The sequence below is a fragment of the Pongo pygmaeus genome, chromosome 16 (assembly GCF_028885625.2).
Source record: "Pongo pygmaeus isolate AG05252 chromosome 16, NHGRI_mPonPyg2-v2.0_pri, whole genome shotgun sequence".
NCBI classification, from domain to species: domain Eukaryota; kingdom Metazoa; phylum Chordata; class Mammalia; order Primates; family Hominidae; genus Pongo; species Pongo pygmaeus.
Genome location: NC_072389.2, coordinates 67,839,607 through 67,865,736, shown reverse-complemented (window position 1 = coordinate 67,865,736; position 26,130 = coordinate 67,839,607). Strand labels below are relative to the sequence as shown.

General features: G+C 47.3%; 1 protein-coding gene across 6 annotated transcripts in view; it reads right to left on the bottom strand.

Moving 5' to 3' along the window:
* TLN2 (talin 2) overlaps positions 1-26,130 on the bottom strand; it is a 449,658-nt gene that overhangs the window by 368,703 nt on the left and 54,825 nt on the right. For 2 of the 6 annotated variants that reach the window (XM_054451017.2, XM_063652684.1), the window contains exon 2: positions 18,598-18,740. The exons of 3 other annotated variants lie outside the window; for them this stretch is intronic. The gene's annotated coding sequence lies outside the window, so the exon portion shown is untranslated. Of the gene's footprint in view, positions 1-18,441; positions 18,741-26,130 lie in introns of all 6 variants that reach the window. One more of the 6 variants, XM_063652682.1, reaches the window with a different exon arrangement.

The window sequence follows — 26,130 nt, the reverse complement described above, 5'->3', positions numbered from 1 at the left end:
GAGTCATCTCGAAGGCTGGGAGCATGTGATCTGGGTTTGGGGGAAGAAACAGATCTATCAGATAGGTGGTGTGGGGAGGGGTCCTGGAAAAAATGACTTGGACACAGACCCCAAAGTGGGTGAATACAATGCAGGATGTGGTGGGGTGAGGAGATTCCCAGACATCAGTCCTTGGGACTGACTCATATGGGGGTGGGTGCATGGGAAAGGTGGGAACAGGAGCTGAATCAGGGGAAATCAGTTGAGCATCTAAGACTGACGGGCCTCCTATCCCAAGGTAAGATATTGGAACTTTATTCTGAATGCAGTGGGGAATGCCAAGCGCAGGGGAGAAGGAAGAAAGGAGGCAGGAAATGAGCCACTGCGAGCTGGGCAGAAAGGCACAAGAAAGAAGGAATCCCTCTGCCTCTGCCCCCGGTCCTCCTGCTGCCATCTGACTGACTGATGAGGGAGGCTGGGCTGTGTACCTGCGTGCAGCCTTTGGGAAGACTGTTGAATTTGTCTTGTGTCTTTATTACAGTCCTGAGTTTTCAAACCCGAATGTGAAAGAGCCAACCTCACCCTTCCCCAAACCAACTGTTATCTTTCATCTCAGTTACCTCCAGATCCTCCATAGCATAACTCTCTCGGGTGCCAGGCCCCAGATAACGGGCTGGGGTGTCAGCAGGAAAGGGTAGTTCTTGCCCTCGGGGAACTCTTGTTTGACAGAGACAAGGGAACAGAAAATCCTAGAGCAGTATGAAGGGGCTAGTGGAGGGGACTTTCCTGTAAGGGCCATGCAAAGATGCACGAGAGGCGCATACAGGGTGCGGCTGGGGTAGCACACTGGAGCCCACCCAAACTCAGGAGGTGTCGCAGGTTACAGCTTATTTCAAAAACATACTCTTATCTTCATATATGACCTAAAGCTTCTTACAAACAGCACTGCCTCTAAGTATGGCAAAAATTTTGTGTTTTGTTTTGAGGGAGGATCATGTTCTGTTGCCCAGGCTGGAGTGCAGTGGCATGATCTCGGCTCACTGCAGCCTCAACCTCGACCTCCTGGGCTCAAGTGATCCTCCCACCTCTCAGTCCCCCGAGTAGCTGGGACTACAGACACACGCCATCATGCCCAGCTAATTTTTTGTAGAGGCGGAGTTTCACCATGTTGCTCAGGCTCTTCTGGAACTCCTGGGCTCAAGCCATCCTCCTGCCTCAGCCTCCCAAAGTGCTGAGATTACAGGTGTAAGCCACCATGCCCAGCCTTGTGTTTGTTTTTACCCCCACCCTAACCCCAGTTTGGAGCAAAACAGAGGAGTTTTATCATGTTGTGTCAGATATTCAAGAGATTCTTCATATATATGTCAAGTATTGTCTATAGAACAAGTTAGCAATGTCCCAGAATTATATTTTGCTACTTTTAAAATGTATATAAGGGCTACTATGACTAACGAAATATGAATTCACTCGATAGTCTTTTTGTCTTGATATGTTCTCTCTCCAAGGATACTGAAAGTACAACTACTATTGTCTGCAGGGAGGTGTCGCCAAACTTTTAGACCTTCAAAGATGCCCCCACCTTTCTCTCCCAGCACAGTGCCTGCCTGCACTGGCTCGGTGGGTAACAAAGGCAGTGGCTGGGGGCTGTCCCAGAGCTCCTGCATGTGGATCTCATCTGCCACTTGAGAACTGCATACCATTCTCACCTCCCCAGCACCTGCTCCAGGCCACTCTTAGGGCTGCTGGGAGCAGGGGCATCAGGAGGCCTGGAGCCTGTGGCCTCTTCCTGCCTGTGCTCTCTGAGGCCTGTGAAGGGCCAGCTAGTGTGAGTCACTAGGAATTCAAGTTTGGCAGCCTAGCGCCCCAGAGACGCAGAGCTGTTATCAAAGGTCCACTGTCAGCCCTGGCCCAGGCCTTTGACTTAAGGGAACTCGCCATTGGATGTAGTGACTAATGCCTGAGCATAAGCCAGGGTCTCGTTATCCTCACTGAGAGTTTCAGCCCCTCCTTGGCTGAGGAGCCCGCGTCGGTCGACTGTCTGGGTTAAACATCAAAGAGCTACCTCTGGAATCTGTTTCCTGGTTTGGCCATCCTCCCGAATGGGTCCCATAGGTTGGAAACACTGACGGTGTCTTTAAGTGAGCCCTCGGAATTGGAGAAGGATCCCACTTATGTGCAGTCTCAGTGGGAAAGGGGCATGAGATCATTTTGTTCCCATGTTAGTTGCTGAAACCCTTTGTCCTTCTGGAATTGGCAGGCCTTTACTTTTCCTGAGCTCTTAGCAATGGTTTCCCTATAAAGCTATTGTTTTGAGTCAATCACGAAGAATGCTGGACTTACATGTGCATGTGCTCTCTCTCTCGCTCTCTCTCACACACACACACCCCCACACAAACACACACCCACACGCAAGAGCCATGCCCATCTTGAGCTCAGGAAAGATGGCAAAATCCACCGCGATGTTTTACTTTTGAAGAAGGTGACATATTGAGGAGTGGGTTCTATATTCTTAATTTGGCTTTTGCTTTTTTAAACTACAGACTTTAGCTAGAAGAGAGCCAGTAAGAGCAAAGGGATTAAAATATTTCCTTCATTAGGCATCCACTTAGGAATTGCCTGTGTGTTAGTGCTTTAAGGGTGCTTGTGGGTGGCTCTCAAGAGTGCCAACTCCAGAATCAAGCCAAGCACACAAGCAGTCTGAACAAGCGGGGAGTTTTTCTTTGCACACTCCACCAACACAAAGTATTCAGTCACATTGCTCCATCCATTCAGGCCCTATTTCCCAATGGCAGAACAACTAGTCTTCCTCTGCAAACTCTAGCATTCCTCTGGGGCCAATTTAAAAAAGCCTGGGACTTCAAAATGCACGGGCACACTTTTCTTTATAAAGAACAGCTTTCGGGTAAGCAGCATTGTGAAAGGAACTGAATTTATAAATCCACACAAAAGCCATGTATTTCTTTTGAGACAGATCAACTCACACACTTTGTCTTCTGATTCACTGTGTGTGCTATCTGGTCTACAATGTAGACAGTTCCCTAGGTCAGAAAATGCATCTGCTCATGAACAGACAGAAATGGCAACGTTCTTAACACTTGTCTTAGATGAGAAGTCTGCTTACATGCTCACAATAAAATAAGGAAGCAATTTTTGACTCTAGTCAAGAAGCTTCTGGAATCTTTTTTCCAACACAAATGTTTCTCATTTAGTCCAAGCTCTGTTTCAATTACACGCCAAGAAAAGACAAAGAAAAACCCCCTCTACCACCTACTCCTGCCTTCATGAAAACATTATAAATTATCTTTATTACATCATATAGAAAAGTCATCTCACATAAGGTAAATTGTTGACAAATGGTTACAGCAGCCATTTTCTGGACAATTGCTGTATTCGTAGGTGTTCTTCTGCTCACCTGCCAGGCCCTGGCCTTATCTCTCTCAAGAAAACAGCATGGAAATGAGCATCCCTGTCTGAAGCCTTTGACATCCATTTCTAAAGAACTGTCGTGAACATCAACATCAAAAGACAATTCCTTTGTATTTTTTTTATTTTTTATTTTTTCTTTCTTTCTTTCTTTATTTATTTATTTATTTTTTTTTGAGACGGAGTCTCGCTCTGTCGCCCAGGCTGGAGTGCAGTGGCAGGATCTCAGCTCACTGCAAGCTCCGCCTCCCGGGTTCACGCCATTCTCCTGCCTCAGCCTCACACCCGGCTAATTTTTTGTATTTTTAGTACAGACGGGGTTTCACCTTGTTGGCCAGGATGGTCTCAATTTCCTGACCCTGTGATCCGCCTGCCTTGGCCTCCCAAAGTGCTGGGATTACAGGCGTGAGCCACCGCGCCCAGCCGACAACTCCTTTGTAACATTAAATAATTTCAGAAATAAAAACTGACTGGCTGGAGTGTCTTCACATCTTAACTTTCCCCAGCTTAGTAAATCCCAGCTGTGCGGGGGATGTCAGTAGTTTAATTTTCACATGGACCCCAGAGCCAACACCCTTGTCATCATTCTGTTACAGGCATTTCAAAGAAGTTTAAATCAGCATGCTATACCCTCTGGCTCATTTCCTAGGTTAGGTCAACTCTTAGGTGGCAATGCTTAAGCTCTGAGGGTCCCACACCAAAATGAGGCCTGCTCTCTTTTCATTTTTGGTCATGGGCTCACACTCCAGAATAAAGGAAATTTATTAAATTTATTTTAAAAATTTATTTAATAAATTAAATTTATTTAAGCCTTCGCAACAGCTTTCCAATTTACACCAAAAGGACAGAAGGAAAACTTAAGTGTCTGGATTATTAAAAGCTAGACAACCTTTATTATTATTGTTCATTCTTTCTAAGGCTCTGCATGGTGATAAGTGTGTGAACTTACCCAAGACTATGCCAAGGATGTGTCTTTTCTGCTCCAACTGGAAATTTTAGATGCAGAAGGAACGTTGGAGATCTGGCCCCACAGGGATTATAAAATTATCTGGCCAAAACTCCACAAAGGACTAAAGGGGTGGGCCACCTGACACTAGGGAAGCCATTCACAGCAAGTCTGAGGTTTCCTTCCTTTATGAAGTTCTGTGTTCTAGCTTAAATTCACGTCATGCAAATTTTGCAATTATTCAATATGTGCATGCTTATTTTCACACTAATTTTTTTTTTGAGACAGAGTCTCACTCTGTCACCCAGGCTGGAGTGCAATGGCACGATCTCAGCTCACTGTAACCTCTACCTCTTGGCGATTCTTCTGCCTCAGCCTCTCGAGTAGCTGGGATTACAGGCATGTACCACCATGCCCGGCTAATTTTGCATTTTTAGTAGAGACGAGGTTTTGCCATGTTGGCCGGGCTGGTCTCGAACTCCTGACCTCAGGTGATCACCCACCTTGACCTCCCAAAGTGCTGGGATTAGAGGCGTGAGCCACCACAGCCAGCCTTAAAATAATCTTTTGTCTTCCATATTACCTGAGTAAAATTAAAGCTCCAATAAGATGTCTTAGGTTTATCCTGTGGTTTCACAAATCCAGGGTCACCACTTAGCACTTCACCCCTATCTGGGAAGCAAAAATTTTGTCTCTCTCCTTCTCCTACAGACAATAACCTACTGCTCAATTATGTTTGGTGACCTGACTAAAAGACTTGGAGGCAGGCTGAGGCACAGAACCCAGGACTCCGGCCTCCTGGTATGGGGCTCTTTGCCACTTTACATCCATCCAGTTCACAGGCACCCACAGCCATTCCGTAACTCATAAGGCAATGGTCAACTTTAAAATCTGCCCACACATCTCTATATTGAGGGAGGTTTAGTTTGGTGAGTGTCCTCCCCCAAGCTTGAAGCAAGGCTCACAAAACGGAGGGCTAATTCTTCACTGGCTTTCAAAATGCCGAAATCTCATTGGCTTTTGGAATATTTTGACAACTTCCCCACCCACTGGGCACTTTGTCCCCATTCACAGCCATTTGCAAAAATTAAAAGTACAAGCTGCTTAGTGGAGACAAGTCAGAGCCAGTATCATCAGCATCCCAAATCTGAAAATAAAACCAAAATCAAATCTCCTTAGGGGAAAACTGTAAACCCAAACACAAGGCGGTTTAATTCAGAACTGTGTTGACCACTTTCCTATCAACAGGCTTTCGGCCAGTGTTACCTACTGGAAGGGCTATAGTAAATACTAAATATCTTAGCTGTGCATTTTATATTCCAAAGCAAAAAGAGAAAAGGGATCGTGCTAATATAAAAGCTGTGTTTACAAATTCCCAGGGGCATCATAAGTCCTCTAAAGCAACGGTTCTCAACAAGGAGCAATTTTACCCCACCGGGAACATTTGGCAATGTCTGGAGACATTTTTGGCTGTCACACCTGAAAGCGGGTGGGGATGCTAGCGGTACCTACTGGGTAGAGAGGCCAGGGATGCTGCTAAACACCCTATGATGCACAGGCCAGCCCCACACAACAAAGAATCATCCAGCCCCAAATGGCAACAGTGCTGAGGACTGAGAAAGCCTAAAATGTAGGAAGCAGGAAGAAGACTGGAACAAAGTCACGAGTCCTAGTTCGTTCTCTGATAGGCTGCTCGGTCCAGACATACCACCGGACCTTCCTGGGTCTCTGGTTCATTGTCACTAAACAGAGAGATTGGCCTGTTTCGGAGGTTTTGCAACCCCTAGACTGAGTCCAACCATTAATTCTCCAGGGCTTAAAGTACGGCTGCTCTCCAGGCTGGCAGCCGCTGCCTCTCATCATACCTCCCCTGATCAGGGGGCATTTCCCACCAGTTCTCTCAAAGCCCCATCACATTTCCTCTGGAAAAGGGAGCAATGCTAAAAGCAACTTCTTTCTCCTTATCACCAGCCACCACGCCAGTCCCTCGCCACCTCCCAGTCCACAGGAATGAGACACAAGGAGTTCCTGGACTCTACAAACTCCTTCCAACCCTAAAACCTATGATTCTATTCAGTCAACAAACTAAGGACAGACATGGAAGCTTCATTTCCAATTCTATGTTCTGTTCTGCAGAAATGCATAAGCAGAAGAGGGAAAAAAATGCTTTACAATAAAATTAAAAGGAAACAGCACAGCTGCAACTGCGTTCAATGTACATGTAAGAATTTTCCGTTTTCATAATACTTTGCAACCATAAAATCAGCTCACTACCCCATCTTAGGGGACAGACTTAGTATTAAAGCCACTGTTTGGTGGATAGAGAAAACGTGCTACCACCTTGCCATTCCCAAAACCTTCTCCACTGGCTCCAGCTGTTTACACAGCTCCATGGAAGACAACAACTTAGCTGAAAGGCTAAACCCCTCCACACACAACCCGATAGTTTCGAGAATGACAGAACACAAGGACTGTTTTACATGTAAAATTTTCACGTTCAGGAAAAGGAATATAACTGGCCTGACTAGGGGAGAGGATTACGGTTTTAGCTGCCTCCATACAATTATCATCACACTCGTTCTCTAAAAGAGTCGGAGACAGAACCACTTCCCCAGCCGCACTGCAGAGGAATCCCATTATCTCCATCACACACCAAGCCACAGATTCTCCAGGTGGCAAGCTGGGATAGGGGGGCTAGGCCAATGGGAGAGTAAGCGATAACTCCCAGCAAAGAGAGAGAACCAGAGGACTCTTCCAAGGCTAAAAGGAAACAGCACATACTGCTGCTGCCAAGTAGAAGAGCTAAAGGGCTTAGCATATTTCATTTGCCTTAAAAACAAAAACCAAAAAAAAAAAAAACGCGCTCACTACAAGTTTCCCAAGTACATGCATCATCCATTAGAGCAAATGAGAGAGGAAATCTAAAGATCATTTAAGGGGGGAAAAAAGACTAGTGACAACTCTGAGTAATCACACATGCACCCCCATAGTGCCCATGGGCAACAGAGGGTTAACATCCCGGGGCAAAGTTTCCTCTCAGCAAGTACAAATCCAAAATCATCATAAAGATGCTGAGTGATTTAGTCATGAGCCCTCCCCTCAGCCATCAGAAGGAATGGCAAAAATGCAGAGTGAGTGCTAGGAGCCAGAACAACTTCATTTTCCTCCTAATTGTGCAAAGAATTTGCATTTAAAATGAGCATTTCAAGAATGCCCGATAGCTGGCTGCTAACATGAACAAGAATAAAAGTGATCCATCACCCGACAACACCAAAATTTTTCGCAATTATTTAACTGCAAAAAAAGTATTTGGGTACCCTAGTAGACTGAAGAACACTTCTGGCTAATTACCTCTCACAAGTCAGGTGTCAGATTAACTTTTTTTTTTTTTTTTAATATACTTTAAGTTCTAGGGTACATGTGCACAATGTGCAGGTTTGATACATAGGTATACATGTGTCATGTTCGTTTGCTGCACTCATCAACTCATCATTTACATTAGGTATTTCTCCTAATGCTATCCCTCCCCACTCCCCCGACCCCACGACAGGCCCCAGTGTGTTCCCCTTCCTGTGTCCAAGTGTTCTCATTGTTCAATTCCCACCTATGAGTGAGAACATGTAGTGTTGGGTTTTCTGTCCTTGTGATAGTTTGCTGAGAATGATGGTTTCCAGCTTCATCCATGTCCCTGCAAAGGACATGAACTCATCCTTTTTTATGGCTGCATAGTATTCCATGGTGTATATGTGCCACATTTTCTTAATCCAGTCTATCACTGATGGACATTTGGGTTGGTTCCAAGTCTTTGCTATTGTGAATAGTGCTGCAATAAACATATGTGTGTGCGTGTTCATTGTAGCATGATTTATAATCCTTTGCATATACCCAGTGATGCGATTGCTGGGTCAAATGCTATTTCTAGTTCTAGATCCTTGAGGAATTGCCACACTGTCTTCCACAATGGTTGAACTAATTTCATTCCCACCAACAGTGTAAAAGCATTCCTATTTCTCCACATCCTCTCCAGCATCTGTTGTTTCCTGGCTTTTGTTTGTTTGTTTTTTTGAGATGGAGTCTCGCTCTGTCGCCCAGGCTGGAGTGCAGTGGCACGATCTCAGCTCACTGCAAGCTCCGCCTCCCAGGTTCATGCCATTGTCCTGCCTCAGCCTCCCAAGTAGCTGGGACTACAGGCGTGTGAGCGCCAGCCTGTTTCCTGACTTTTTAATTATCGCCATTCTAACTGGCGTGAGATGGTATCTCATTGTGGTTTTCATTTACATTTCTCCAGATTAACTCTTAAAAATGCACTCACATCACATTAACAAAAGGTAACATGGAAACAAGGTACCTTCTTGGTGGCTAGGCTTCCCTAGAATCAAACTTTTATGCTTTCTACATCATTTCAGATTTACAAGCTAAGTTAAATAGAGAAATAAATCAGGAAATAAAGACCTGTCAATTAACAACAACGGTTCTCACCACTCATATCCAAAACACAGAAGTGCAGTTTGACTTTTGAAGGGAGGAAGAGATCCAGAGGGGAACACAGAGGTGGGGGGATGGTCATAAAGTGGGAAGTCAGTGGGTGGCTGTAGCCTTGCTCTGTAAGAGGGACAGTTTCAAGAGCTTCATGAAAGACACAAGAGCCTTTTATCTTCTTTCCTCACTAATAAAATTAGAGGGTGAAAATATACACTAGAAAAACATCCAAAGAAGTTCAGAAAAGGGCTGCCAGAGGCAGGGGGGTTGGGGGAAAGGCAAGAGGCGCCCCTACTCTGACGGGGAATAAGTACCCCCGTGGCCACGGCCATCAGCCAGCTGCTCAGCAAAGAGGGAGCTCTAGAGAGTCTGGCGCTGTCCTTAGTGTCTCCTTCCACATCCTCCTCCTTATGGGGGTGGCAGCTCTGCAGTCAGGAGAGATTTTCCCCAGAACTAGACAATTTCCTAACAAGGGAATTTTCATTAAAGATGAGACACAAGGCAATGAACGAGGGAAAGAGAAATGGCCAGAGGATGCTGTCCAGACTGCATGTGGGTCTCATTCCCACTAGAGCCTCACACCACACTGGTTCTGGTTCCGGAAGGGAAGCCCAGACCCCAGCTGGCAAGAGCCACACCCACAGTGCCAGGCCATTTCCTCCAGCTCTGGTCTCTCATTATTCAGCCTATAGCACTACCTCACTTGTCTCCTAAAAACAAGGGTCCCCTCTGGCTAACCAGACTTCCCTCCATCCCCAAGATGCTAACATGCCTGGCACACTCTCAGCCTGGGAATCTGGACCCTGAGGGTCCAGGGAAGATGAATCACTGGCTAAAAACCAGGAACCCAAGAGTAGTGCTGGTTTCCAAAACAGATGGCCCTAACAACGTGTCCAGCCAGTTTCCTCAAGTGGACAGCCCACGGGCCTTTCAGAAGACCCAGGCAGGGGGCCAACTGTGGACAGCAGAAAGCAAAGTACATGTTTCCTGGTCCTCTCCTAGGGGCTTCTGTGAAGCAGCCCACACTGGTGCTCCTTCTTCCATCATTTAGTTTATTATTTTTATTTATTTATTTTTTATGTTTATTTATTTATGTTTTTGAGACAGAGTCTTGCTTTGTGGCCCAGGCTGCAGTGCAGTGGCGCAATCTCGGCTCACTGCAACCTCCGCCTCCCAGGTTCAAGCAATTCCCCTGCCTCAGCCTCCCAAGTAGCTGGGACTACAGGCACCCGCCACCACGCCCGGCTAATTTTTGTATTTTGTATTTTGTATTTTTAGTAGAGACGCGGTTTCACCATATCGGCCAGGCTGGTCTTGTGATCTACCTGCCTCATCCTCCCAAAGTGCTGGGATTACAGGCGTGAGCCACCGCGCCCGGCCTAGTTAAAGTACAGACAGATACAGCCCTTCCTCCTGACTCCAACAATGAGAAGTTAAATGTCCCAGGCCATGACTTCCTCAGCTTGGATAGGGTCTAGCCAACAGCTGGTCACTCTGCACTGACCAGGCCACTCTTGAGCCAGCAGCAATTTCTGTGAGTGCTCCTGTGCATGCTCTTCCCCTTGCATGGAGCAGGCGCCTTTTACCTGTTGGCCTTGCTCTCATCCTTCAAGCACTTGCTGAAATGTCAACTCTTTAGAGACCATCCAAAACAACTGCTCCTCTCCCTCTACTACACCTTGCTTGTCTTATTTCTGCTCTCACCCCCAGGGCCTGAGCCACAGCCTGGCCCGCAGTGATGCTCAGTAACTATTTACTCAATAAATGAATGCACTAGGAAAAGCAAAGCAAACACATCTAAATACTACGTCTAGGTATAAATCCATCCGTGTTGAAGACATAAATAACGTTATTCATATTGCTCTACACATCACAGCCAGAGTCTGGAAACTGCCTACATGCCTACGTACAGAAGAACAGGTACATAATATGAACAAAATGAATTGAGTACCATACTACGATGAGACTGACAGACCCACAACTCACACGAAGATGGAGGTAAATCTCATAAACATCATGCTGAACAAAACCAGAAACAAGAGGACACACTGGGCAGGTCCATTTACATTAAGTTCAAAAACAGGCAAAACTGGCCAGGCACGGTGGCTCACACCTGTAATTCCAGCACTTTGGGAGGCCGATGCAGGCGGATCACGAGGGAGTTCGAGACCAGCCTGGCCAATATGGTGAAACCCCGTCTCTACTAAAAAATACAAAAATCAGTGGGGCATGGTAGTGTGTGCCTGTAGTCCCTGCTACTTGGGAGGCTGAGGCAGGAGAATCACTGGAACCTGGGAGGCGGAGGTTGCAGTGAGCTGAGATTGCACCACTGTACTCCAGCCTGCTGGGCAACAGAGCGAGACTCTGTCTTAAAAATAAAATAAAGTAAAATACACACACACACACACACACACACACACACAAGCAAAACTAAGTCGAGATTATGACTGTGGGAAGGCGGTGCACCAGCAGGGGTATTGGGGGCTTCTGAAATACTGATCAGGTTATTTCCTGAGCTGGAGGCAGGTTACATAGGTGAGTTCAGTTTGTGAAAATTCATCAAATCGTCCAGTTATGATTTGTGTTCGTTTCTCTATGCTCTATTTCAACAAAACTTCATTGCAAAGAGAGAAAACATACCTGAAATAAACATGGAATTCTTATTTTTCTTAATAAAGCCAGCTAAAGATTCCTGTCCATCATGAGGACTGGCACCTGACATAGAGCTTCCCTTGGATGAGTGGCACACAACACCTGCCTCTTCACACAAGACCACGTGGCTAGTGCCGGGCACGGTGGCTCAGGCCTGTAATCCCAGCACTTTGGGAGGCCGAGGCGGGTGGATCACCTGAGGTTGGGAGTTCGAGACCAGCCTGACCAACATGGAGAAACCCCGTCTCTACTGAAAATACAAAGTAGCCAGGCGTGGTGGCACATGCCTGTAATCCCAGCTACTAGGGAGGCTGAGGCAGGAGAATTGCTTGAACCTGGAAGCGGAGATTGCGGTGAGCCGAGATCGCGCCATTGCACTCCAGCCTGGGCAACAAGAGCAAAACTCCATCTCAAGGAAAAAAAAAACCCATGTGGCTAGTTATTCAGGTGAGGTGTGAACACATCAAATACACCCCGAAGCTGAAACCTCCTAGGACACGTGGCTGGCTGCTGCAATCTTCTTCCACCTTTGCAGTCCTAGAAAGTATAGGTCCTGATAAATATTAGTGGCTTTAAATGGAAACAGGTGGTAGGAATGTCACTGCCTGAGGCTGATGCAGCACCTCGGCAGACATCTGAAGCCACACCTCTGCTCAGAGCCTACAGACTTGAGGTCCTGGATCACACCAGAGACGGGGAGTAACAATCGTGGGTCACCTGCTGCCTCTTTCTAGTAATTTCTTCCTTTTAAATTATTTCATGAAAATTGATCGTTCAAGGGGAAAATGCTCTCTGAGACAGGGGGAAAAAACTACATGAGTAACAAAGCAATCACTTTGGCTAAGCTTTGGCTCACTCCAAAGCTTAGGACCTCAGACACTAAGTGGCCCCAGGCCAACTGTGACCCAAAGAACAAGCCCCTGGAACAGGATCACACTCAACAGGAGGAAAAACAACTAAAGCCTGCCCCAGGACACCTACTAAGACTCAACTCAAAGTTAGCAAGCAAAAAGGCTTGCATATTCTTTTGCACTAAAGGGCCCAAACAAGTGTGGTTGGATGTTGTCAACCTGAAAAATAGAAGTTCAGACTTGACTTGCCTAGCACACCTGCACATGTTCATTCACACACTCAAACACACAGGCATGCACACTTTCCTACTCAAACTCCAGTAAATTTTCCTCTATCATAAATTTTTTACTTACTAGGATGTTCAGGGCTTGAGGAATAGTATAAAGGTATTGTTACTGATTTATAAGACACAGCCCCTTTTAAAATAAAGTGCATTCTTATTTTGTCATCCTATTCATATGTCTGCCCTGTGAGGTAGAAAGAGCAGACAAACTGATCTCCATTTTACTTAAAAAAAAAAAAAAAGAAAAAAAAAAGGCCGGGCGTAGCGGCTCACACCTGTAATCCCAGCACTTTGGGAGGCCAAGTCAGGTGGATCACAAGGTCAAGACATCGAGACCATCCTGGCCAACATGGTGAAACCCTGTCTCTACTAAAAATACAAAAAAGTAGCCGGGCTTGGTGGCGGGCACCTGTAGCCCCAGCTACTCGGGAAGCTGAGGCAGGAGAATAACTTGAATCCAGGAGGCAGAGGTTGCAGTGAGCCAAGATTGTGCCACTGCACTCCAGCCTGGCGACAGAGTGAGACTCCGTCTCCAAAGGAAAAAAAAAAATACAGAGTCTACTGCTTTCCACATAGAGCTAGTGCTACATAAACCAGCACACCCCGGAAATAGAGGTTTAGCCACTAATAGCCTCCCCTCCTTAGGTCTTCTAGCCACCAGAGAGGAGGGCAGAGGTAGGAGAGGGATGCAAAAAGGAAGAAATGCTGATTAAGTAAGCTGGGACATGCAAGGAGAGTCGCACTCAAGCCCTGCATCATCCTTGAATTTTTTATTTTTTCTTTTTGAGACAGAGTCTCGTTCTGTTGCCCAGGTTGAAGTGCAGCAGTGCCACCATGGCTCACTGTAGCCTTGACCTCCTGGACTCAGGTGACCCTTCCACCTCAGTCTCTGGAGTAGCTGGGACTATAGGTGCGCACCATGACACCCAGCTAATTTTTTTTTTTTTTTTTTGTAGAGATGAGGTTTCGCCATGTTCCCCAGGCTGCGCCCTCAAGAAGATACTTCTTAATCAAGTATCTTCAAGAGGAATCTCTCTCCCTCCTAGAGGTTTGTGAGACACTCCAGGAATGGCAAAGAAAAACCATGACCAACCAGCAACATCTCTTTATTAACAAGTAATCAATGTGTCATCTCTCATTAGGCCCAGCTCAGAATGAGAAATTGGAAAGGCACAAGGAGCCAAGTCACCAATGTGAAAGAGATTCCAAATGTACTATTTCTAACACCCATCTCAAGGAATCAGGGAGAGGTGGCGGGTGGCAGGGGTAGAGGGGTGACCCTGCCTGACCCTTAGCATGGAGAGACACTGGAAAAAAGGCCTGGGCACAAGAGTAAGCCTTGTCCCCACTGGTCATCGCTACATAAGCCCTCACTCCCACCAACGAGATGCCCACACCACTGCAGAGGTGGCATTCTGAGAGCCACCAGCAATAAAAGCTCTATTGGTGACTCATACAAAAACTTCAGAATCCCAGGAAAGGGACGCCAAGGCCCAACAACTGTGGACGAGGGACCACTGATCAGACCTGACCATCATGTCGATGTCAACTGAAAAACATTTTTTTCCAGTTTTCTGGCACAGTTGCTTCCAAACCATCCCGAACTTCCAAAACATGGCTAATTATACAAGGTAAATGAGTCATGACAAGCAACACAAAGGAAAACCGGCAGGAATCCATTCTAGGTGCTCACAGCAGGAGGTGACACAGGAGAGGGGACCTGAAGCCAAGCAATGAAGTGGGCAAAATGGGACTTCATGCTCCCTCCAGCCCCCAGGATTCCCTCGCCTGCCAACCAGCTCCCACGCAGGTGCAGCATTTTTGCCTGTGCACCCTCTTGCACTCCTCCCCTTTGTCAAGTCCCTCTGCTGGCCGTGGCTTTATCACCTAGACATGTGGAAAACCCCAACACAAACCACCCAGCTCCCTGCCTCGCCACCAGAACGCTGTCCCTCTCTCCCAGCAAGAACTCTCCCTGGGTCACTGCAAAAGGCACTTCTGCCACTGGAGGTCTGACCCCCAAGGAAGACAGGGCCCAATTCCTCTGCAGTCACCAGCCTCTGCCTTAAAGAATCTGCAGCTCAAAAACCTCCAAGAACCCCTGCTATGAACTCAATCATGTCCCTCCAAACTCTTATGCTGAAGCCCTAACCCCCAGGGGGATGGTGCTGGAGACAGGGCCTTAGGGAGATAATTAGGTTTAGATGAGGTCATGACAGTGGAGCCTTCATGATGGGGTTAGCGCCTTGTTAAGAGGAGATGCCAGAGAGCCTGCTTGTGCATGCACGCTCACACGCTCTCCCTCTCTCGCTCTGTCATGTGAAGATGCAGCCAGGAGGCAGCTGCCTGTAAACCAGGAAGAAGGCCCTCACCAGAGCCCAATCATGCTAGCACCCTGATCTCAGACTTCCAGCCTCCAGAACAGTGAAAAAATTTCTATTGTTTAAGCCATCCAGTCCACAGCATTTTCCAATAGCAACCTGAGCTAATACCTTCCCCAGGGAGATTCCCCTCGACCAAGGGTAGACAGGGCCACAGGCAAACTAAACAGTGTGTCAAGCACTCACAGGTTGTAAAAAGTAGCTTGTGAGGCATGATGCTTTACTGTCAAATTCTCCCCCACCCTGAATTCCCCCATCCCACAGCTTGGTGGCCTAATGCCAGAATGTCAAGGAGCCCTGAACCCCCCCTTTTCTGCTATGGGGCAGCAGAAGGGGACAGAGCCAGGGAGAACCTGTGCAGTGAGACAACGGATGGAAGAGTAAGCCCCAGGAAACAGAAATGGCCACACAACCTTTGTACTTGTAGTCTCAGGGAGATCAGAGCCTCTGAAAGCACACTAACTATGTGACAAGCCCTCATTTCCCGACCTCAACACTGGGAACCTAAAATTAGCCAGAGAAAGAGTCTACTCAGCTCTGTGTCTCCTACACAGGGCCTGATAAGTGTCACTACCTCCTCTGGCAATAACTTGTCTTGGGAATGCTATAAATACTACCTAAGTCTACCCAATGTGAATTATGAATACCAAGAATCGTTTCAGGGTTTGCAGGCACTGGCTATGTGACAGGGGTGTCAAATTCAAAGTCGCCTGCACAAGACGCATACCCAGGGAACACATAAATCCCTCAGGTCCAGTCCTGCATTTTAAGCGGTGGGGAGAACTCACTCAAGAGCACCTCCACCTTCTGTGCGGCTGAGGCTGCAGCTGCTACTGCTGCAGCTCTGAAGAGCCGATGAAACGCTTTTCACCTTTTGTCAAATTGCTAGGAAGTAGGAGGCTGAGAGAGATGAGACGCTTCAGATTATAGAAAAGGACAAAAAGAAGTTTGGCCTTCTTGGATATTTAGATCTGACTCAGAGCTTTCCAGTGAAGAGGCCCTTGGAAAAGGAAGGCTGGAGAAGCAGCAGGTACTCCCCAGATGATCCAGGGCTGTTACTTGTCACTTGCCCCCTTGGGGGCTTGATCCAGTAAGGTTCTTTTTTTTTTAAGAGTCTTACTCTGTCACCCAGTAGGTTAATAGATGTCTGTGAATTGAATTTCAGTTCTTTGGGTTTCTGGGGTTCACAACTGCAGACCCGTAACCCCCGGGAGCAGGGCCGGCTGCACTGGTCTGCAAAAGCAAAGTGTCAGTCAGACGCCCTGCACCTGGCCAAGAGGTAAAGCTCAGGCACAGGGAACAGGTGGCGGCGGTAGAGGAGGGGTACTGGCTCCGAGGACAGGATGCTGGGGAATGGAGATGTGTGTCAGAGTCAAGAGAGATAGCAGAAGGGGACTGGAAAAGGGCCCATCAAGGCATATGGAGTCCCAGAGGCAAAAGGGAGAGAGGGTGTTAGAGGATGATAAGCAGTGACCCATGACGGGCAGCCCTGAGCAGGGCACCTGGGAACAAACTGTGAGATTTGGCCACCAAAGGGTTGCTGGAGGCCTTCCAGAATGGTACTCTGGCATAGTGGTAACCGCAGAAGTCGATGAGTAGGAACGAGGTATAGGTTACTCTTTCTAAAAGTCAACAGACAGCTCACAACTGACACTAGGCCAGTGGTTAAAAAAACAAACAAAAACATTGCTCCCTATACAGTGCGGTGCCCCAGTCTTTAACCAACCCCTGTGCTATCTGATTCCTACTGCACTGTACCATCTTTTTGTCTTGGTTTATTCAGTCTCTCCCATCCCAAACACCCTCTCCCACTGGCTTTTTGACATTCTGCAGATTGCTGAAGGCGCAGCTGAAGTGCACCTCTCAGGAACCCCTTCCTGAGTTCCCCATCACGTCTCCTCCATTGGGTACCTCTCTCCTGACCTGGAAACTGCAATATTGCTGACCTACACACTCCTGCAGGCAGAGTCGGGGACTCACTGCCTCTGTATCACTCTCAGGAGGCACCACAATCTTTTGCCCACGACAGACCCTCAAAAAAGAGGAGTCCATTGAATACAATGGTTCCCTTTAAAAACGGTTATTTATTTTTCTCCCTCCTTTGCTCAAATTCCTTGTGCTTAGTAACAGACATAACTGCCCACCACAAAACCCCTGCGTTCAGTATTTCACAAGTTTGATTCTGTCAGCCCCCTGGGGGGAGGAAAAGTGAGGAATAAGCTATGTGGAGGGACCTGGGACTAGGGGGATGATAGTATCTATCTCTTCTCTCCCCACCTGCCCCGATGTCACAGGGTCGGCAGAAGGGAGGGTCTTGGGAACAATGCTCTGGAAGCCATCTGAAAGAGTTCAGTCCCTGCTAGGCTACTCTGGGCCACTCCTCTAAAGGGCTGAATGAAAGAAGCCAGTGTTCCAGGGTCTAAGGCAAACTAGGAGCTGGATCTATCTGCTCAAAACTAAACCCTCCCTCTTGCCCATGCCCTTGTCCTCTCCCTTACCCCGTGTGTCAAGCTGAAGTCCTATGGAGATGAGCCAGAGGGGGACTCACAGAAGGACGGGGCACAGAGGCCTGTGCTGTACCCCACTTCTTGATACACTTGCTCTAAGGCATCTGCCAGACATCCCACCCCTAATGAGCAGACCTACAAATAATCCCATACCCCATGAGGGTGCCCCACCTGGCATCCCAAAGTTCTCACAGAGAACCCGGCCAGAGAACCAGCAGCCCTGCAGGGGACGGCCCTCAGGTCCCATTCATCCAAGCCCCAACCAGACCCCTCCAGTGAGTCTGGAAGCAAAAGCACTGGGCATTAAAATGTCAGGGCCTGGCCTCCCTTGTGTGTGGGGCAGCAGTTGAAGCCTATTCTTGGGGTCCCGAAGTGCCCCCTCACCTCTTCCTTCCCTTTCTGCCTCCTGCCCACACAAACATTTGCTGGAGGACTGCTCTATAAACTGACATCAGTGGAAAAGAAACATCCGGAGTACAATCAGAGTTGAGTCATTAAACATCACAGAATCCCTTAGGGGAAGAAAAAGGCCAAAATGAGCCACTAAATGCTAGGGCTTCAAAACCCCAAAATAAAGCATGTCTACCACTGCTCTGAAGGGAGCATCGCGTGTGCCCGTCTCCTCTGAGCCACAGGGGCCCTTGCAGCAGGCAGCCACTCACACTCCCGCACAGGTGGCCGGGGTCAGCCACTGGCACCTGGGGGTGGGCCTGGCCTGTGGACAACAGCAGCAAAACTGATTTTATCCACCTACCCACCGGCAGCTGCAGGAAGGGCTCACACTGTTTGCAAACCCTGAGAACTATCATTTTATGTCCTCCAAAACACCAAGGAGAAAGTAAACCAGCCACAGGAACCTACACCCAAAAGGGAGGAGGTAAGTGAAAAACAGCCACACAGAAAACACAGAGAGAGGGATTCAATGCTGGCCTGACTTACTCAGTGCAGATGCTTTGCATCAGTTGCGTTTTTGTTGAATTCTCACACGGGGGGCTGATTCAAAGTACCACCAAAAAATAAATTCCAGGACAGCTGACTGTTCATTAAACAGGAAAGGACAAGAGGGAAACTTAGAACCAAGTTTCAATTACTCACACTACATAAAACCACCTCTCAGCAGCTGGTGCAATCAGTCAACAACATAAACCATGGCCAGGGGCAGATAAGCAGCTGGATCTGGGTAACTCTTCAAGAACTGCCCTCCCTCAGTCCCTGCTAGCAGTCAGGTAGCCCAGCACCTGCAAAGGAAGAAAGGGCCTTGTATTAGAGCACACTTTTGACACCTGCCATGTGCAGATCATATTCTCATTAGCCAGTACTAGCTGCTTGTTTCTCTGAAGACACAAATGACAGGAGTCTATGCAGCTACTTTCCAATCCTACTTTTAGGATCCAAGTTAATATTCTACCAAAAAAAAAAAAAAATAGGTTGACAATGCCAAATGGCCTCTCTCTCTGCAACATCAAATCTGCCCATCTCCTAAAATCTTTCTAGCCAACTGCATGCCCTTTTACCAATGAGCTGCTTTATTGTGTGTTCACCATTGGATCACCCAAATTTAGCAGCAAAAATGCAGCAAATCTAGTTAAACTTGAATTTCAGGTAAACCACAGATAATTCTGCATTATAAGTATTTCCCATGCAGTCTTTGGAAGATACTTATACTATAAATGATAGACTGTTTACCTGATTTAATTCACCTGGGCAGCCTGTATTTTATCTGGCAACCCTGCTTCATCTTCATTCCAGAGAAAACACTAAATCTCAAGAACAGCTGGAAGCAAACTTCGAGAGCCCCCAGCTGCCAGCCCATTCTACATAGAGGATTAGGTAAAGCAGTACACTGGCCCTGACACTCTGGGCAACAAGGACAGGCAGAAGGGGGCAGAAGGATTGCCTCCAAAGGAGAGGCAAGTCAAGTCCCTTCTCCTCTTAACTTATTGGACTTACTTAAAGTATCGACACAGAAAAATGTGAACTTATAAAACAAATGCTGTATGATTCCACTGATGGAGGTACCTAGAGTAGTCAAAAATCATAAAGACAAAGTAGACTGGTGGTTGCCAAGGGCTGGAGGGAAGGAGGATGAGCAGTAATGGGCAGTTTCAGTTTTACAAGATGACAGAGTTCTGGAGATGGATGGTGGTGATGCTGCCCAGCAATGTGAATGCACTTCATGCCACTCAACTATACACTTACAAATGGTTAAAGTAGTAAATTTCATGTTATGTTTATTTTTACCATAATGTGTTTTTAAACTGTCGACTTCCTTCTCATTTCCAGTGTAGCCAGGTCTTTCTCTCTCTTGTGTCTAATTCATCTCTAACTCATGGAATAGGTATCTACTAAGAACCTTACACAATGCAAAAGGAAATCAAATCAACAGGATACAAATGAAATGCAAGGAAGGCCAGGGCGGAGGGAGGAGCAGGTTTGCAGCTAGGGCGGACTTTTCACAAGCCCGCCTGGCTCCTGTCTGTCTAGGCCTCGGGGCTCCCTGCAGAAGCACCCTCACAACCCCACTGTTCTTTCACCCTTGGTGCGTCCCAAGGGCCTTGGCATCACCCCATGCTCAGCTCTAAGAAATGATCCAGGACCAGAACCCCACAGGCAATGAAGCTTGTCTCCACAGGCGACAGGGAAGCCTCGGGGCTGGAGGATGCATGGTCTCTACAGTTAGAATCACCCTTTGCCCAAGAATATCAACATGTACACACACACACCCCCCTTTTGACTCTGGAGACCCCAAAGCAGGCATCATGTCACATAAATATATGATCTAAAACTGCAGGTCGTCTGCCTTGGAGGGTGTTTGACACAAAACAAGACTTGGGGCACTCTAGCCACGGCTTGATATGTACCATCAAAAAGATAAAACAGAGTCAAAGGCAGAAAGCATTCGTGAAGCCCACGGACCTCTGCAAGGCCCAAAAGCTAGTTGAGGAGAGCAGCAAAGACTCCCTCACCACAGTTCTGGTCAATCCCTGGCCAGGTAATCAGGGTTGTGGAGCCAATTCCTCTTTTGTGTTTTTGAGATGGAGTCTCACTCTGTCGCCCAGGCTGGAGTGCAATGGCACAATCTCGACTCACTGCAACCTCCGCCTCCAGGTTCAAGTGATTCTCCTGCCTCCGCCTCCTGAGTAACTGGGACTACAGGCACGCACCACCATGCCCAGCTGATTTTTTGTATTTTTAGTAGAGACGGGGTTTCACCCATGTTAGCCAGGATGATCTCGATCTCCTGACCTCGTGATTCGCCCGCCTCGGCCTCCTCAAGTGCTGGGATTACAAGTGTGAGCCACCATGCCCGGACCAGCCAACTCCTCTTAAGAATCCAGATTCTCCTCAGCAGCCCTTACTTGCCCACCCAACCCTGACCTGGCCAGACTGCCACAACTAGCCCCTCACACCATGCCCTACACACATGGGGCAGTCTGCAGACACATGGGGCTAGCAGTGGGGCTGTGGTGCACAGGGCCCTTAGAATCACATCAGTGTGCCCTGGTCCCTCCTGGACTCTGCTCTGGGTCTGCAGTAGTGCCCAGGAATCTTCAAATTTAGCAAGAACCAGGCAGGTCAGGCACGGTGGCTCACAGCCATAATCCACTAAAGCACTCTGAGAGGCCAAGGTAGGACAATCACTTGAGGCCAGGAGTTCGAGACCAGCCTGGGCAATATTATAAGACCTCATCTCTACAAAATTAGCTAGCTATGCATAGCAGCACACAGGAGCTAGTACTCAGCTACTCAGGAGGCTAAGGCAGGAGGATCTCTTGAGCCCAGGAGGTAGAAGTTGCAGTGATCAGCGTTCATGCCACCGCACTCCAGCCCAGATGACAAAGTGAGACCCTGTCTCAAACACACACACACACACACACACACACACACATACATACATGATGGGAGCCACTTAATGATATAGGGCTATACTCACAGATGTTAGGTTAAAAAAAAGCTGAATCCCCAACTGTATCTCCTACAGGCGACTATCTATGCTGAATGTGTATTTACATACAAGTTAAACTCATGCCCGAGTTAACTAAAGGATAAGCTTTCTACAAACACAGTGACTCGGACACACCATCAACTTCTGGATTTGCCTCCTGGCTCGGCTTCAGGTATCACACTCCAGTGCACAAGCAACAATTCCCCGCTCATGCTCCATCCAAGGGTAGGATCTAGTGGTTGGTGGGAGAAGAACGTTTCAGGCAAGGAGTATGAGTAAAAGCCACAAGGTGAAGACTCTACTGAGAGGCCGGCCTGGAAGCTGAGAGAGCCTGGAAGCCAGAGGAGAGATTCTGCAGGAGACGGTAGAAAACATTAGGAAAGTAAGTTGGGGTCCAGGTACGGGGGCAACTGAGAGCTACTGAAAGTTCGTGAGCAAGAGAGTGACAGTGGCAGAATTCCACCAGGAGCCCAAATTCTTTTACAACCAGGACAGAGAAGAAACAGCAAGAAGGAAGCAAGGCAGGAGTCACGATTTCAGAAAATAAAGACAGAAAATCATGGAACCATGCACTTTTCATTGTGAATGCCAAGCCTGGAAATATGGCTACTTGCCAACTTTCTCTTGTCGTTTCTCTGCATAGCTTTGGCCAAGGTTCTGTTGTTGTTTTCTCAGACAGGGTTTGGCTCTGTCACCCATACTGGGGTGGAGTGGCTTGATCATAGCTCACTGCAGCCTCAACCTCCTTGGGCTCAAGCAATCCTCCCACTTCAGCCTCCCAAGTCGCTGGGACTACAGGCCATGTCCAGCAATTTTTATTTTTATTTTTTTAACTCCTGGGCTCAAGCAACCCTCCTGTCTTGGCCTCCCAAAGTGCTGGGATTACAAGGTGAGCCACCATACCCAGCCTGTTTTTAAAGGGGAATTTGGCACTTGGAGGACAGTGATTCTCGACACTAGAGCAGTCCTGATGCAAAAGGTGCTGCACAGGAATTTGTAAACTTTCCTGCCCTCTGCCAGCTCATCTACTGGGCTATCAAGCAACTACTGCAGCCCCAAGGATCTTAGCAGAGGAGAGAGGAACAGGAAGAAAGCTCTTCAGCATCAGGACCAAACTCTGACAAAGACCCTCCCCTAGAAACAAAAGATCTGGGTCATGCAGAAGACTTTTCAAGACCTACGCATGGAAGAATTATAGCCCCAGACACCCCTCCCCATACCACTCACCAATCCATTTGGGTCCCCTCCTCTTAAGACTTGCTGCATCGCCAGGGCTTCTGTTGATGAGTTAAGCCACTTCATTTCAGGTTTTGAAAACTAATGCTCTCTGACACGTTATTTCTCCTGCTGCCAAAGAGTTTAATACCCAGCATTCACTATTTTATATTAAAATCAGTTATCATTTTTACTACACATTAAAGCTCATTTCCCCCCAAAACTGCAAAGCTGAGACACCACTAAGGAGTGCAAAAGGAATAAGAAGCCAGTTGCCCTGCAAAATTATGCAACTAATGCCATCTCTCTGAGGAAAAAAGAAGCCCCCTAGACAAATAAAGAAGAAACTCAAAGAGCATGCTCTATAGTAGTTTTCTCCTGATGTGAGCTGCACTTTTAACATTTTAAACTAGGTCAGTACATGAGTTCTGATGCTGGGCTTTAAAAGGACTTGCTTGCTTCAGATTTGGGATAACATATTAGTGAATCTAGAGACCGCTCTGTGAATTACTATTCCTAACAACCAAAGCTTATTTCTAACATTTTGTATCTCAGTTAAAATAAACCTCAGCATTTCTCTCTGTGATTAAAAATAAGCTACACCACAGGATTACAACGTCAATGTCTTTCCCTCCCCCTGCATTTCAAGTGTTCTCGCCCTTAAAAGTAATAAACCTGGTATCTCTCTGTAATAAATAACTCCACACAGGTTTTAGAAAAGCAGCACATGACAAAGAGGGTACTGGAGGAGGAGCAAACACACAACAGAATAAACCGAATCCAGAGGTGAAGCTCATTCAGCCTGCCCAGTGCAAGCCTAACTCTTTCCTCCCTGGATCCTTCTAATATGATCATGCATTTCTATAACTACATTTGCAAATGAGTGACTCAATAACTGCTGCCTAACTCTGTAAAGCATTGGGATGTACTTGTTCAAGGGCAGCTATATGGAATTAGGCCCTTACTGGGAATCCTGTTACTCCTCAGTGCTGTGGACTGGAGCCGATAGCACATAGATCACCCAAGCCTTCCCCAGGACAACTGAGAGGATCCAGTGAAATCTAATGTAAGGAGGCACTATGCAGGCTCCCTGGGCCCAATCAGAGCCATGCTGCTTCTGCTCCAAGTTCGTCTCCTAAATCGAAGGCGTTGGGGCCTGTTGGAAATACAGATTCCTGGGCTCCTCCTGGGAGGGTTCTGCATCAGTGGCAGCCAGCCCTCGGCCAGCCTTTGGAAGCTCAGTCCTGGCCCACTCACAGTGAGGAATAGCCAAGTTCTATTCTGGTGTCACGAGCACCTCATTGTAGCCCGTCAGACTGAGCAAGCCTAGAAATTGGCTTGTAATAGGGCATAGCAGGAACAAAACCAGAAATGCACAAGAGTGAGTGGGGCGGGGCCCGAGCACCCTTCATAGCCTCTGGGGATTTGGAACTCTGGAGAAAAGTTAACTCTGTGCCGGGCGCAGTGGCTCACGCCTGTAATCCTAGCATTTTGGGAGGCCAAGGCGGGCGGATCATGGGGTCAGGAGATCGAGACCATCCTGGCTAACTCGGTGAAACCCTGTCTATACTAAAAATACAAAAAATTAGCCGGGCGTGGTGTCGGGCGCCTGTAGTCCCAGCTGCTCGGGAGGCCGAGGCAGGAGAATGGCGTGAACCCGGGAGGCGGAGCTTGCAGTGAGCGAGATCGCACCATTGCACTCCAGCCTGGGCGGCAGAGCGAGACTCCGTCTCAAAAAAAAAAAAAAAGTAAAGTTAACTCTGTCCAAGGAGCACTTCCAGGAAAAAGACTGAGCCTCAGAGATTTTGAAGTGTGAAGCATCCACCACTCCATTCCATTCACTTGTCTCACAGCTCAGCCACATGCTGTTTCCAAGTGCTCCTCCCAGCCTCTCCCGCTGTGCAACCCACCCCGACATTCTGGACCCACCACCTCGTAAAACTTTCCTTGGCCATCCAGGTTGAAACTACCTCTCTCACCTTAAACTCCTAACACACTCAGCACTAATACCAGCTTCCCAAGTTGCACTTCATTCAAGTAGTGAATAGTTCCTAATTAAATAAATAAATAAATAAATAAGCGCTTCTTGAACAAAGTCTGGGAAATGAAAGATTATGCAGCTATGCGTTCATTATGGAGATTAATTTATTAAAGGCCCCAAGAAGCCTTTAACAAATAAACTGTTTAATTTTGTTTGACCCAACATTTTCTAAACTCCACTGACCTAAAAACCCATTTGTTCAGGAAGACCTATTAACTTCTTGCAGAACTGATGATCCACGTTAGAGTTTGGGAAATGCTGATCTATTCCATTCATCTAACAACTAATTATGCCATGTCTGGCTTGAATGGTTATTTAATCTTGGGTTCTTTAGCTCTGTGTGTATTTACATATTATCTTAAGTAGAACATTCATTTGAGCTAGGAGCACAACACCCTACAGCCCCCAGTCCAGCCCTTGTAGAGATACTGAATCCATTGTTTGATTTGAAAGTATTAGACCCAACGGTAAAAATCACAGATGTGTCTTAGAATACAAAAAAATGTTTAAAATCACAGCGACCATGTAAAGTTCCATTCATTTTTTTATATAAGAAAACTGAAGTCCAGAGATGTAAAATAGATCATCCAAAGTCACAAAAAGTCAACAGTAGAACCATGACTAGAACCCAAGTCGTCTGACTCACTAGCTAATGTTCCTTCTGTGATTTAAGTAAGCACTCTTCTAGACTCCAGCTGGTTTTCCAGCAGGTAAAGGAATCTAAGGTATTCTAGTGATCTGAATACCACAGGCAGTAGGACAGAGGCATACCAATTACAAGGAATTAAAATACAAAAAGACTCAAGCTCTGCTAAAATGGGAGTTAAGCACTCAGAAGATTCCAGAATGCTTATTAGTTTAAGACTACAGAGCTTAAGCTGGGCACGGTGGCTCGCACCTGTAATCCCAGCACTTTGGGAGGCCGAGACAGGCGGATCATGAGGTCAGGAGATCCAGACCATCCTGGCTAACACGGTGAAACCCAGCTCAGTCCTGGCCCACTCACAGTGAGGAATAGCCAAGTTCTATTCTGGTGTCACGAGCACCTCATTGTAGCCCGTCAGACTGAGCAAGCCTAGAAATTGGCTTGTAATAGGGCATAGCAGGAACAAAACCAGAAATGCACAAGAGTGAGTGGGGCGGGGCCCGAGCACCCTTCATAGCCTCTGGGGATTTGGAACTCTGGAGAAAAGTTAACTCTGGGCCGGGCGCAGTGGCTCACGCCTGTAATCCTAGCATTTTGGGAGGCCAAGGCGGGCGGATCATGGGGTCAGGAGATCGAGACCATCCTGGCTAACTCGGTGAAACCCTGTCTCTACTAAAAATACAAAAAATTAGCCGGGTGTGGTGGTGGGCGCCGGTAGTCCCAGCTACTCAGGAGGCTGAGCCAGGAGAATGACGTGAACCTGGGAGGTGGAGCTTGCAG